Source organism: Pistacia vera, unplaced genomic scaffold (assembly GCF_008641045.1).
Source record: "Pistacia vera cultivar Batoury unplaced genomic scaffold, PisVer_v2 Contig757, whole genome shotgun sequence".
NCBI classification, from domain to species: domain Eukaryota; kingdom Viridiplantae; phylum Streptophyta; class Magnoliopsida; order Sapindales; family Anacardiaceae; genus Pistacia; species Pistacia vera.
Window position 1 is genome coordinate 155,601 of NW_022196620.1, and position 8,476 is coordinate 164,076.

The following is an 8,476-nucleotide window of genomic DNA, read 5'->3' on the forward strand; positions in this document are numbered from 1 at the left end:
AATGGTTGAATTTAAGCGGTATTTATAGGTTTTTGAATGGAAGTAAAGAGATGAACATAGCATCAATTTAAAGCAATCAGCGCCGAAGTTTTGCATGAACTATTAAGAAACGTACTTGGAACTTGGATTATATTTGGTTTCGTGAGGTGGTTAATAAATTAAGCCGCCATGACACCAGGATTTAAGCAATAAAGTCCAATCCTCGATTTCGCCAATCTTTCCATTTCTAACGATATTGTCCTTAACTTCTTGTTTTCTTGAATTTTCAAGCACCATTTTTACTATGTTTTACATAAGAGAATGAATGTTTTAGGCTCTTGGCATCCAAACCAACAAGACTTGTTAACTTGCTAAGTCTAGTGATCACTACTCTTTCTTGTGAAACATGAGGTTTTTTTTAATTATTCAATGTGAGACTTTGGGACACAACATTTGCCATAACTTTCTCTTCATTTGAAATTATTTGATAGCCAAAAATAAAATTAGTGGGTTGTTCAATGCCATGATAGACAAGTTTTTTCTTCCTCTTATCCATCGAAGTTAAATTGCTTAAAATGTAAATCTATATAGTAAATTTATTTGCTTCTAACTAAATTCTATTACAACTTAATCAAATACATCGTGATTTGAATACTAATTGTACATTTACATAATCTATAAACCACATAGATTGCTTGAGTATACGTATAGTTATAAATGCATGCAACCTTCTAATTATATATATATATATTAATTGTAACTTTAAACTTAGGCCATCCATTTATGTTTTGACTCCTAAGAGTACAATATTTTAAATAAATAAATGATCAAATAAATAAAATGGTTGAGTGATCATAATAAATTAAATTTGTATTTCCATTTCTGATTGGCGCTTGCTTCAGGGCATGAATTGGGGTGCTTCTCGGGCATCCAAATGGCCGAACCCAAGAGTAATTAGTAAACAATCCCCTAGTAAAACAATTCAACCTCTTTCTTTGTTTATTCTTTATTATGAAATGAATTTAATATATTTTTCTTTTGTTTATTAATCTCTCTACTTAATTTGCTCTATCATAATCTACTTTCATACCAGTATTAATCTATTTTCTTCTGAAATCACGCTGACAAAGCAGAATTTCATCTAAATCATGAATCTATTAAAGGTAGATATAGAGGCTTAAATTGCTGCGAGATTATTCCTTTGAAAGTTGAACATAACTTTAGAAATTTTTGGTAAAAGTAATACTTATACAACTATAACATAAAATATGGTGGATACAAATATAACTTTAGTCAATGGTCGTTATACATTTTCATATGGCAGTTGAGTTAGTTGAATACAGTTAACTTTCTACTGAAATTTGTTAATTAGAAGAAGCAATTTACTTAATAAATCATGTTTTTATTAAAATGTATACGTCTTGAGTCCCAAGTAATAGATTGTACATATATTTTTTTTTCTTTCGGTGCAGAATTTGCCATGGATATAGACCTGATTATATTTAATTGAAAACTTAGTAAATTGGTTAACTAATTATACGTAATATAATTAATTAATGTTTAATGATCTATAATTAATTAACTAAAGTTTCTCTACGTCATTCTGACGAAATATTGCAAAGGTTTGAAAATATTCTTGGAAAATTTTTTTTAATTTTCAAGAGGCTGTAGAGAGATTGAAAATTAATGAAATATTATTCTGAAGTCTTTTCCCAGATGGTTGAACTTTGAATATAACTTAATATGAAGGACCTAACTTATGACCTATAAGCAATGAAAAGGTCAACAGAAATCACATGCGGTATATTATTTAAATTGCCTGAAATAAGGAAGCCCTGAAACAAGGCAAACTGCAGTTATAAATGGAGCTTTCACACCTCAGAACAATTGTGTTCTCACTCACTGTATGCCCATTGAAATTTAAGTTTACGTTTCAAACAATCGTGCATGGCTTTCTTCTTTTCTTGTGGCTATCAATTAAGATCAGCATGCGAGAGTGAAACTATACCAACAGTGAAATATTGTTTATCGGGCTAATTAATACAATTTATTATTTCAAGTCTGTATTATAATTTTTGCATTTTTGATGATGCACATATGCTTAAGTTTCCCATATACAAATCTCTTTATGTCGAGCCCCTTTGCTCTTCGAGACAAAATATAAGACTAGTAGCAGCAGTTAATTATGGAAGAAATGACCAGTTGATTTGAGATCACAAACTAATACAAATATATTACTAATAAAATAGGAAATATTAATATAATGAAAATGAATTATCGTTTATGGATATTTACATATACTTTCCCTTGTTCCATTTCTACTGTAGATTTTATGCAGTCAATTGGTTTATATCGATATCGTTTCATTATGGGTCCTCGAAAATATTTTCGAAACCCACCAAAGCACAAAAATTAGGATCTTTCAGAAAATAGAATTCTAATGCTTTGTCATGTATTACTTTACAATGTATTAAGAAATTTTTCTTTTAATTGAAAACACTTAGAATCCAGCCCCAATCTCAATCAGTTTCTCTTTTTGTAAAAAATTAGACATTATTGAACTTAATTATAACATTTATAACTAACAAAAGAGATATACGTACGATTGTGCGAGTAATGGTATGGAAAGAATCTTACAAATCATAATTATTAAGAAAAAATTTAGCACTATAATCAATGTATTGTCACATGGTGTTGGATTTTTATATATGATTAGGAAGAATTCAAAGCCTATTAAATTATAAGATTCTTCACATGATCGAGCTAATATTTTTTCATGCAACTCTTCCATTCTCCTTTATAATATACTTTATAATTAATAAAATCATCAATTATTAAAAATGTAAACAGCAGCGTGTCACAATGACACAATTATTTTGACACTAAGAACAAAATATTTTCCTACATTATCACGCTATAACGTTCATGAACTTGGCTGAATTTAAGTTAAAGATGAAACCCTATGTTCATACAGTGATTCGATTTAACTTATAATACTTGGATTCTTGATCATTTAAAAGAATTTATTGACTAGATTTAATGTTATTATATTAAATAATTTAAATAATTTGTTGAAAGTGATAGGAGCACATGATTATCACGATAATCTTTTGATAAATTAAAGATATGGATAACATGGAGTTTTGTGACTATAGTTTAGGGGATTACTCTTATTGACTAATTTTGAAGTTAATTTGCCAATGATTTTCTGCCATGTGGATGCTGGAGAAACCCCCTATTTCATGCCCTAAGGTAATGGAAGGAAGCTTGGCCTAAGAAATTAATTAAAAATAATAAGCCAAAATAAAATTATAGAAAATTTGTATACATAAAGTTGTATTACATCCATTAGCCACTGGGATAGCTATATACAGGGATTTTGTGTTTGAGTTGCATGAGAAGTATCTAACACAATTGTGTAATTATCTTGGTCTATTGGGTTTGTAAAGTGTTTCATGGTTATGAGGATTAGGCAGACTCCAATATAGGCCTAGATACCTCAATTACCTAAGAAAAAAAAAACTTGTAATACTCTTGTAAATTTTATATTTCAAGAATTTGATACTAAGAATTGTTTTGTAAATTTTGGGTGCACTTGGTTCATTATTTTGATACTTTTTAAAATAATATTTTGAAAAAAGTAAAATTGGATGGTTATTACGATGTAAGATTTGAAAATTAACAAAAATATCCTCCTAGGTTGTTTATTTACTAAAACACGTTTATAATAAAATATTGAAAAATTAACAAAAACACTCCCACATACCCATTAAATACCACAGCCTTGGGGGGGTGTTTAGTTAAAGTAACAAATCTAAGGGGTTTAAAAAGAATTGAATAATATAGAATAATATCTTGGATTGATATGTAAATTTTACTATTTAACTTTGTTGAAAAAACTAGAATAATATTTTAAAGAATGAACCAAAGGGGCCCAAAATAAATTCTTTAATTAGGGTCGTCCTGATATAATTATAGCAAGACTATGTTTTAATACTATTGGATTTACTTTTTTGATTCAATGTAATTAAGTACGATCTTGATATAACCGTTTAAGCCCCTTGTAAATGTAAAATTTGAGATAAAACATTGAAAGTACGACAATATTTTAGTTTATAATGTTTATTTATTTTTTTTAGAGAAAGGATGACCGTTAGATAGTTTTAAAAGTAAAAAAAAAAAAAACGAGGTCAGGATTTAATAACTAACAACAAAAAACCAAAATTAATAAATATTGAAAAAGTGAGGTCAAGTTTTTATAACGAACAGCGCCGATTTCTTCTCCTTATTCTACTCCACATGTCACGTTTAAGCCCATGTTATATCAAATGCTCACATCTTCAAATTTTTTTTTTTTTTTCAAGTCTTTTTATTATTTTAAAAAACTTTAATCTAAAATCCATTTCACATTATGTCATATTATTTCATATTACAAAGTTAATACAACGTTATATTATAAATCTTATGTATATATTAATAATTCATTTTGAGTATTTAACGAGAGACTTGTAGTAATTAAAGAAAAAAAAAAACTCTTTTTTCTGAATGCGTATTGCACACAAAATTATTCATACGAATCACAAAAATAGTGACAATAAAACCGACCAAAATGAAGGAAAATAAGGCAAGAAATTAGAGAAAAAGGAAAGATTGAGAGGACATGAAGAGGCGTTGAAATTGTTGATAAAGCAAAGAGGGGGGGCCAAAAATTTTAACCGATTAACATTAAAGATTGATATTTGCGTTATGTTCAGTGGGTTAATGTGGCCATTCATTATTGTTTTGTCACGTTAAGAGTCAAGCCATTTGCTTTGTTTTGGATTAATTAAGCTAATTAATTTGTAACCTTTGTTTGTATATTAATTTATTCCTCCGATTCTCAAGCTAAATGTACGTGCATTAATTTGTCCTTTGTATTACTTTGATTGCGTATTGATTTACTAAATTATCCTATATTATCTTGTACATGCAATCAAGTTTATCATGCACGACTTTTCTTTAAAAGAAAAGAAAAAACAAAATAACTGTTGAATTTCTCTTTTTCTTATACGTAAAAATGTGTAGAGCCGTACACACGTTAGAATCACTAAAACAAAAAATTAGTATATTAATGTATTAGATATTGATGAAGCATATATTAAAACAACTCACATACATAATTTCTCAAAAAACTTTAGATTCACTATGTACTGATCAAGTTGAGTCAAGATGTATATAGAAAATAACGATTTTGGGTGTGTTTGACACATTATTTCTATCCATATTCTCAATCCTATTCCCCAAATATTGTTTGGCACATTATTTAAGAAATATTAGTATATTTTTTAATTACTTTTAGACCCCTTAAGTTTATTAATTTCATAAAAAAGTTTAAAAATTAACAAAAACACCTCCTAAACCCATACTTGCCAGATTCCGAAAATCACCATTGGTGGTAGCCGAAATCTGTCACAACGACCTACACCATGATCGAAACTGGCCGATAATTCACCGATCTAGCCTTTTCTGGCCAGATCCACAGTGGATCTGGTCGGAAAAGTCCAGATCTGGCCGTTAGTGATGGCCAAGGAAATGTACTTTTGCGGCCGTCAACGGCAGATCTGGTCTTAGATCTAGCTTTTTCCGGTCAGATCCGCGGTGGATATGGTTGGAAAAGGCCATATCAATGCCCTACGCGCTAGATCCGACCGATCTGTGTCGTAACGCAATTTTTCGGCCAGATTCCGGCGGTGGTGGTCGGAATCTAGCACTGCGGGTGGTGGAGGTGTTTTTGTTATTTTACAAAATTTTTACATATTGGGGTGTTTAGTTAAATTAGCAAACCTAGTGATTTTTTTAATAAATTTTTAAATTTTATCTCGTAATACTCTCCTATTCAACTACCCAATATTATTCTCAAAATCCTATCCAAAATAATAATATAAATGGACCCTTTATTCTTGATAGAAGATAGAAGAAATTTTGACATCTCCTTTTATCTTATTTATCTTAATTTTGTTATGTTGTATAAGAATCTTAATCATCGAGAAATGAATATGACAAAAATAGTTGTTATCAACATCAAGATTGTACATATAATTTAAGCTTTTAGATTAAGTGTTAATTTCACGGGATATTCTATAGATTTGTATAATAAAAAAATAAGAAAATTAATATCATCATAGGTATTTAGAATGAAAATATTTTAAAATTAACCTATTCATTAAATAAAAACTATATGAAACCCAAATACATCCACAAACTAAACATAAATTCAAGCTATCAAAGCATCACGAAAGGGTAGTTTAGTCCAGAAATCCAAAGATAATTTAAAAGAAGCAAAATCCCCTCTCAAAGTTCGGCGCAGCTTGCTTCTAATTCATGCAAATCCACTATCCAAAACTAAATTCAATTTTTAAAATCCTATAAATACCCCTCACAACTGCTTCAACTCCATCACCACCACTCTCTCATCCTTCCAACTCCTGAAAAAAACTTCTCAAAAAAAATGGCAAACAAAACAAGTTACAATCTTCTTCCCTTCATGTTCAGCAAGTTCTAGTAGTTTCAATGTCGTCTCATTCGGGGCGAAAGCCGATGGCAAAAGTGACTCAACCAAGGCGTTTCTTGCTGCTTGGGCTAAGGCCTGTGGCTCGGCCACGGCTGCAACCGTTTATGTGCCTAAAGGGCGGTTCTTGCTGCGCAGTGCGGTGTTTTCAGGCAAATGCAAGAGCGGTAAAATTACGATAACAATCGATGGGACGCTTGTGGCTCCGTCTGATTATAATGTCATTGGAAATTCTGGGAATTGGCTCTTCTTTCAGAATGTTAATGGAATCACCATTAATGGTGGCATTCTTGATGGGCAAGGGACTGGCTTGTGGGCTTGCAAAAACTCTGGGAAAAGTTGCCCTGCTGGTGCCACGGTAAGTGAAATGAAATGACCCTCTTGTCCTTCACGGTTATATATAAAGTTATAAACCATTTATTTAAGGTTAATTAATTGTTCTCTTTTCATGGAAAGTCGTGCTAATGGGAGTTTTTATTCTATGATTTGGGCAGTCAATAAGCTTTTCGAATTCCAACAACATTGTTATCAATGGATTAACATTGCTAAACAGCCAACTTTACCACATTGTTTTCAATGGTTGCAACAACGTGAAAATGCAAGGCGTGAGGATCTCAGCCTCCTGAGAAAGCCCAAACACTGACGGTATTCATATCCAGTTATCGACCGGTGTCTCGATCTACAACACCAGGATCGCGACAGGTGATGACTGTGTCTCAATTGGCCCCGGAACCACCAACTTGTGGATCGAAAATGTTCAATGCGGCCCTGGACATGGAATTAGGTAAGAAACGTATCCAATTTTGTGATGTTTAAAGTTAAAACCTGGACTAAAAATACGAACAGATATATGATATTATATTTTTGGTTGGTCTGTGGTGCAGCATTGGGAGTTTGGGGAAGGATTTGAAGGAGCCTGGAGTGCAAAATGTAACAGTCAAAACAGCAACATTTACTGGTACTCAAAATGGACTCAGAATCAAATCTTGGGGGAGACTAAGCAGTGGATTTGCCAGGAACATTCTCTTTCAACATGCAGTGATGACAAATGTCCAAAATCCCATAATTGTCGATCAAAATTACTGCCCTGACAACATAAATTGCCCTGGCAAGGTACTATATCAAAAGGGTTTTTTATGAAAAATCAATTGAATCTTATAATATTTCGAGTATTTAGACCAACTTGTTTTTATCTCGAAAGTTTAACAGAGTTTTTACAATAAAATCTAACTTTAATTTTTCTGTTTGTGCATGACAGGTTTCAGGTGTTAAAATAAGCGATGTGACATACCAAGACGTTCATGGAACATCGGCAACAGCAGTAGCCGTGAAGTTTGATTGCAGTTCAAAGTATCCATGCTCCAGGATAAGAATGGAGAACGTGAAGCTTACATACAAGAATCAACCGGCATCAGCATCGTGTAGCAATGCTGATGGAACAGCTTCTGGTTTAGTTCAACCCACCAGTTGCTTGTAGCGGTCAAAAGCTTACATAATTGGATTGATTAAGTGCTTGTAAACTAGATTATTAGTCTAGGTTTATTGCTTGAGCCTGTGGCTTTTGCCCTCCCTTTGGGCTTACTTGGAGCCTGGCCATGCAATCAGCATTTGTACAAATCCCTTTTTATTGGGTGGTGTTGTTACAATATCATTGATTTTATTTAAATTATTGGCTCCTTGAATGAGAGAGTTTGGATATATGGAACAATTTTGCGGTGCAAATGTCAGTCTTCTTTTAAATTCAGGATTACATTCGCTAGCATGGGTTAATACTAGACGTTAAAATTTTGCAATATATTATACAATAAAATTTGATTGAAATAACCCCAAAGTGTTAGCCTCGTGGTCAAAGAGGTTTGCTCCTACTTAAATTTTTAGATTCAAATTTTGGAACCACCTACTACAATAATATTGTGACTTATCTGATCCTTTAAACTTATAAGGTATTCA

At 31.6% G+C, this 8,476-nt stretch overlaps 1 pseudogene; it reads left to right on the forward strand.

The window, feature by feature from the left end:
* Nucleotides 1-36: 36 nt before the first annotated feature.
* LOC116115946 lies at nt 37-8,003 on the forward strand (annotated as a pseudogene).
* The last annotated feature ends 473 nt before the right edge of the window (nt 8,004-8,476 follow it).